The sequence below is a fragment of the Dromiciops gliroides genome, chromosome 1 (assembly GCF_019393635.1).
Source record: "Dromiciops gliroides isolate mDroGli1 chromosome 1, mDroGli1.pri, whole genome shotgun sequence".
Classification (NCBI taxonomy): Eukaryota; Metazoa; Chordata; class Mammalia; order Microbiotheria; family Microbiotheriidae; genus Dromiciops; species Dromiciops gliroides.
Genome location: NC_057861.1, coordinates 448537407 through 448544960, shown reverse-complemented (window position 1 = coordinate 448544960; position 7554 = coordinate 448537407).

Below are 7554 nucleotides of genomic sequence, written 5' to 3'. Positions count from 1 at the left end.
TGGGGGCAGCTGAGTGGCACAGTGGATAGAGTACCGGCCCTGGAGTCAGGAGTACCTGAGCTCAAATCCGGCCTCAGACACTTAACACTTACTAGCTGTGTGACTTTGGGCAAGTCATTTAACCCCAATTGCCTCACTTTAAAAAAAAAAAAAAAGAAAAACATGGATAGATATGCACAAAATAATGAAGAGTGAAGTGAGAATCAAGAGAACATTGTATATAACAATATTGTTTTAAGAATAATTGTTTTGGGGCAGCTAGGTGGCACAGTGGATAGAGCACCAGCCCTGGAGTCAGGAGTACCTGAGTTCAAATCCAGCCTCAGACACTTAACACTTACTAGCTGTGTGACCCTGGGCAAGTCACTTAACCCCAATTGCCTCACTGGAAAAAAAAAAAAAGAGTTCAGGGGCAGCTAGGTGGTGCAGTGGATAAAGCACCGGCCCTGGATTCAGGAATTCAGGAGTACCTGAGTTCAAATCCAGCCTCAGACACTTGACACTTACTAGCTGTGTGACCTTGGGCAAGTCACTTAACCCCCATTGCCCCGCAAAAAAAAAAAAAAAAAGAATAATTGTTTTAAGAACAACTTTGAGGGGAAAGAAAAGGGAAGGGTGGGCTAATAGAAGAGAAGGAAGAAGGAATGGCAGAAGTAGGAGGGGAAAGGGAAAACAAAAGGGAGGGAGCTGATAGGAAGGAGGGTAGATTGAAGGAGGTATTGGTCAGAAGTGAAAAGTATAAAAAAGTATAAAGTATAAAAAAAGCAGGAAAAGTATAAACGGGGCAAAAATAGGATGGAGGGAAATACACAGTAATCATAACTGTGGATGTGAATAAGATGAACTATCCCATCAAATGAAAGTGAATAGCAGAGTAGATTAAAAACAGAATACTACAATATGTTGTTTATAAGAAACAGACTTGAATCAAAGAAACACAGAATAGAGGTAAAAGGTTGGGGCAGAATATGTTATGTTTCAGCTGAAGTTAAATTTTTTTTAAAAAGCAGGGGTAGCAATCCTGATCTCAGACAAAGCAAAAGGAAACTACATCTTCTTGAAGGAAAGATAGACAATGGATTAATAGTAATACTAGACATATATGCACTGAGTGGTATAGCATCCAAATTCTTAGAGAAGAATTTAAGAGAATTACAGGAAAAAAATAGACAGCAAAACTATACTAGTAGGGGACCTCAATGTGCCCCCTCTCAGAACTAGATAAATCTAACTGCAAAATAAGTAAGAAAAAAGTGAAGGAGGTGATTAGACTTTTAGAAAAGTTATATATGATCATAAAAACCTCACAATCAAATGCAGAAAGACAGAAATATTATATGCATCCTTTTCAGATCATGATGCAATAAAAATTACATGAAATAAAGGACCATGGAAAGATAGATTAAAATTTAATTGGAGGGGGCAGCTAGGTGGAGCAGTGGATAAAGCACCAGCCCTGGATTCAGGAGTACCTGAGTTGAAATCCAGTCTCAAGCACTTGACACTTACAGGCTGTGTGACCCTGGGCAAGTCACTTAACCCCCATTGCCCTGCCCAAAAACAAAAAACAAAATTTAATTTGAAACAAAATAATCCAATCCTAAAGAATAAGTGGATCAAACAACAAATCACAAAGATGATCAATAATTTCATAAAAAAGAATGACAATAAGGAGATAGCATACCAAATTTGGGGGATGCAGCCAAAGCAGTACTTAGGGGGAATTTTATATCTCTAAATACTTATATGAATAAAACAGAAAAAGAACAGATCAATGAATTGGGCATACAACTAAAAAAAGGTCCAAAAAGAAAAAATTTTAAAAACCCAATTAAATACCAAATTAGAAATTCTGAAAATCAAAGGAGAGATTCATAAAATTGAAAGCAAGGAAAGTATTGAACTAATAAATAAAAAGGTTTTATGGAAAAATATAATAGATAAACCTTTCATTAATTTGATTTTTTTTATAAAAGAAAGAAGAAAACTAAATTACCAGTATCAAAAATGAAAAGGGTAAATTCATCACCAATGAAGAGGAAATTAAAGCAATAATTAGGACCTCTTTTGCCCAACTGTATGCCAATAAATCTGATAATCTAAGGAAAATTGTTGAATATTTACAAAAACATAAATTGCTTAGATTAACAGAAGATGAAATAAAATACTTAGATAAGCCCATTTTAGAAAAGGAAATTAAAGAAGCCATCAACAAACTCCCTAAGAAAAAAGACTGAGGGCCAGATGGATTTACAAGTGAATTCTACCAAATTTTTTTTTCAGGGCAATGAGGGTTAAGTGACTTGCCCAGGGTCACACAGCTAGTAAGTGCCAAGTGTCTGAGGTCAGATTTGAACTCAGGTCCTCCTGAATCCAGGGCCCGTGCTTTATCCACTGTGCCACCTAGTTGCCCCAAATTCTACCAAATATTTAAAGAACAATTAATTCCAGTACTATATAAACTATTTGGAAAAACAGGCAGAGAACAAGTTCTACCAAAGTCCTTTCATGACACAAATATGGTGCTGATACCGAACCAGAAAGAGCCAAAACAGAAAAAGAAAATTATACACAATTTCCCTAATGAATATTGATGCAAAGATTTTAAACAAAATATTAGCAAAGAGATTACAGTAATTTATCACCAGGATAACACTATGACCATGTGGGATTTGTACCAGAAATGCAAAGCTTATTCAATATTAGGAAACCACTAGCATAATTCACCATATTAATAACAAAACCAACAGAAATATGTGATTATCTTAATTGATACAGAAAAAAGCATAGGAATAAATGGAGCTTTCCTTAAAATGATAAGTAGTATCTATCTAAAACCATTAGGAAACATTATCTGTAATAGGGATAAGCTAGAAGCCTTCCCAATAAGATCAGTGGTAAAGCAAGGATGCCTATTATCATCATCATTATACAATATAGTTCTAAAAATGTTAGCTTTAGCAATGAGAAAAGAAAAAAGAAATTGAAGGAATTAGACTAGTCAATGAGGAAACAAAACTATCACACTTTGTAGATGATATGATGGTGTCAACCAGACAGAACTGGCTTCTAATTTGTGAACAACCAGAGCCAAACAGAGCAGGCCAGAGACAGGTGAGTCAGGGAGTAGAGAGAAGTTTTGTTTTCAAAGTGAGGAAAAAGACTTGCAAGCAAGGAGTTATAGACACATGTGATGGGGCCCTGTCCCTAGTGATGGGGCAAGACAGCATGGGGAGATGTAGATACTTATACTAGTGGCTGCCCAGTGAGTTGTAGCTCTGACAATGAGGGAGCAGCAAGCATGGGACAAGTTTGATTCATTGCAGGACTTTCAAGTGTGCCCAGTGCTAGTCTTTGATCAGAGAACACCTGGTAAACTGTGTGATTTTGCCAGAGGGTGAGATCATCCAGAAAGTGATCTTAAAGTATCATTGTCCTGTCAAGCTCAGGGCTCAACTTGCCGCCGGGTCTTACCTCTGGAAAACAGGGGATGTAAATTTTATTTTGTCGATGGTATCCTAGAGAATACTAGAGAATCACCTGAAAAGCTACTTGAAATAATTAATAATTTTAGCAAAGTTGCCGGATATAAAATAAACCCACATAAATTATCAGCATTTCTACATATTACCAACAAAACTCAGCAAGAAGAGGTAGAAAGAGAAATTCTGTTTAAAATAACTGTAGACAATGTAAAATATTTAGGAGTCTACTTGCCGAGACAAATCCTTGAACTATATGATCACAATTACAAAACACTTTTCAAACAAATAAAGTTAAATATAAATAACTGGAAAATATCAATCGCTCATAAGTAGGCCAAGCTAATATAATAAAAATGACAATTCTACCTAAATTATTCAGTGCCATACCAAACTACCAAAAAATTATTTTATAAAGCTAGGAAAAATCATAACAAAATTCATCAACAAAAGTTCAAGAATATCAAGGGAATTAATTTTTAAAAATGCAAAGGAAGATGGCCTAGCCGTACCAGATCTCAATCTGTATTATAAAGCAGCAATTATCAAAAGTCTTTGGTACTAGCTAAGAAATAGAGTGGTGAATCAGGGAATAGATAAGATTCACAAGACACAGTACTAAATGATTATAGTTTGATAAACTCAAAGACTCCAGCTTCTGGAAATAGGAACTCAACATTTGATAAAACCTTCTGGGAAAACTGGAAAATAGTATGGCAGAAACTAGGCATAGTAAAACATCTCACACCATATACCAAGATAAGGTCAAAATGGTTACATGATTTAGACATAAAGGGTAATACCATAAGCAAATTAGGAGAGCAAGGAATAGTTTACCTGTCAGATCTATGGAGAAGGAAGGAATTTATGATCAAACAAGAGATAGAGATATTAGGATATACAAAATGGACAATTTTGATTATAATAAATTTCAAAGGTTTTATACAAACAAAATCAATATTACCAAGATTTGAAGGAAAGCAGAAAGACGGGAAATCATTTTTATAGCAAGTGTTTCTGATAAAGGCTTCATTTCTCAAATATTCATAGAATTGGGTCAAATTTATAAAAACACAAGTCATTTCCCAATTGATAAATAGTCAAAGGATACAAAGAGGCAGTTTTCAGATGAAGAAATCAAAGCTATATATAGTCATATGAAAAAATGCTCTAAATCACTATTAATTAGATAAATGCAAATTAAAAACAACTCTGAGGTACTATGTTACATTTATCAGATTGGTTAATATGACAGAAAAGGAAATATAAATGTTAGAGAAGATGTGGGGAAATTGGGACACTAATACATTGTTGATGGAGTTGTGAACTGATCCAACCATTCTGAAAAGCAATTTGGAAGTATGCCCAAAGGCAATCAAACTGTGTGTACCTTTTGATCCAGCAATACCACTATTAGACCTATATCCCAAAGAGATCATAAAAAAGGGAGAACCTATATATACAAAAACATTTATAGCAACATTTTTGTGGTGGCAAAGAATTAGTAATTGAAGGGATGCCCATCATTTTGGGAATAGCTGAACAAGTTGTGGTATATGAATGCAATGGAATACTACTGTGCTATATGATAAGCAGATGGGTTTCAGAAAAACTTGGGAAGATTTACATGAACTGATACAAAGTGAAGTGAGCAGAACCAGGAAAACATTGTACAAGGTATCAGCAACATTATGTCATGATCAATTATGACTAACTTAGCTCTTCTCAGCAATACAAGGACTGAAGACAATACCAAAAGATTCATGGTGGATAATGCCATCCACATCCAGAGAAAGAACTATGGAGTGTGAATGAAGAACAAAGCAAACTATTTTCACTTTTTTGTGTGGTATTTCCTTTTTGTTCTGTTTCTTCTCTTACAATATGACTAATGTTGAAATATGCTTACATGATTGCATATGTATAATCCTATATCAGATTGCTTGGAGTCTTAAGGAGGGAGGATAGGATGGAGGGAGAGAGAAAAAATTTGAAACTCAAAATGTTGTAAAAATTGTCTCTATATGTAATTGGAAAAAATAAAATACTATTTACAAAAAGAAAAAATAATAACAACTTTATGACTAATTCCGCACCTGAATAAACTACAAAGGACCTATGAAGCAAGATAATATCTGTATCCAGAGAAAGAAGTGATCAATAGAAATATGTATTGAATGGTTTTACATACACATACACACACACACACACACTTGTATGTAATGGTATACATGGAGGGGAAGAAAAAAAGCAAAAAGTTACATGATAATTTTATTATATATTTGAAAGGAATGGCAATGGCAAATAGTACATAATAGATTTGCTGTTTCATGTATAATCATCTTTTTTTATATTCTACTATGTTATGGAAATTCTAGTTTTATTTAAGTTAATAAAATAAATAAAAACTAGATACCAACTACTATTGTACGATCATGATTGTACAAAAAATTGATGAGAAAGTGGATTGTTGTATGCAAACTTTGAGAGAGATGGGTTGAAGGGAAAAACAATTACTTTAAATGTCAGACTAGTATCCTAGAACCACAGATATGTAGGGAAAGTCATCCCCTCATCATTTCCCAAGACTTTCAGTACCTGCAACCCTAGAGCAGGGCTTCTTAAATGTTTTCCATCAGCGATCCAATTTCACCAAAGAAATGTTTACCTGTTCCTAGGTATATAGATATATATATATAAAATAGGTATACATAACCTTTTACTGTTTCCAAGTTTTTTGCAACCCCCACATTCAGTTGGTTGCCACCCACAGAAGAAGCTAGGGCCTAGAGAATGTTGAGTGGAATCCACTTTACCACCACCTCCCTTACTTCATCCCTAATAAGATAATTCTCTGGGGGCAGCTGGGTGGCACAGTGGATAAAAGCACTGGCCCTGGATTCGGGAGGACCTGAGTTCAAATCCAGTATCAGACACTTGACACTTACTAGCTGTGTGACCCTGGGCAAGTCAGTTAACCTTCATTGCCCTGGGGAAAAAAAAAAAAAAAGAAAATTCTCTTTCCTGACTTGAGCTGAGTTCTTATCTTATTCCCAGCTAAAGAATGTATTTACTCTTGTGTATTCGTTAGTATATTCTAATCTGTGTAATTTCTCTGATTCATTTGCTTTCTTTGATCAAATAGGTTCACTACCTATTGATAATGGTCTTTGTGTAACCAGTATTTGGTGGAAGTGACTAAGTTCCATAGTGTAAGCTAATGGCTACTTTTTCCCTTGAGAGCAATCAAGAAGAGTGGCTTTCATTCTAAACCCAGATCCATATCCTTAGAGTTCTAGAGATAGCCAAGGTGGGACATTTCTCATTCCCCTCCCCCTACCCCAAGTTAGGTTAGATTTTTCTTAAGAGATACCAAAACTATCCTTGATAGATAATTGCCTCAATAGCTTTCTAGACATCTGAGTACAAAGACATCAGCTGATCTTTAAGTGATCCTTAGTCACTGAAACTGTATGTATAGTAAGCAGGATGACCAACACTGAGACACCAAAGTCACTCAGTTGAATTCAAAGCTATATCCTGAATGAACATGCTTTTCCCTGCTCTTTCCTTTCCCTGACATAAGTAAACCTCTTTTCATTAACTGTTTAATAGAGCAAGAATAACTCATTTCCATTTTCAGACCTAAACTACCAGAGGATCAGCACTAAATAGGTACAGTCCCACTATACCTAAGGTTTATATGAAGAGATGCAAAGTGAGCATAAACAGAACAATTTCTACAATAACATTAACATTAAGGCAGTTACTAATACATCCAATCAGCAACTCATCATAGAGCTGGAAGAGACCTTAAAAATCATCTAATCAGACTCCCTCAGTTTTCAGTAAACTGCTATCTAGAGACATCAAGTGACAAGGTCATACACACACACATTTGGTAAGGGGCATAGACTTGAGCCCCAGTGTTTTGACCTTAATCAAGGCCTTTACACCCCAGTGGGCTGGTTCCAACTCCCCCGAGGGCAGGGAAAGCACGTCCATTTCAATGCTGTGCCCAATTACATCTAGCTTTTTCTCTCCAGTCACTTTCTGGTTCAATCCTGAATAG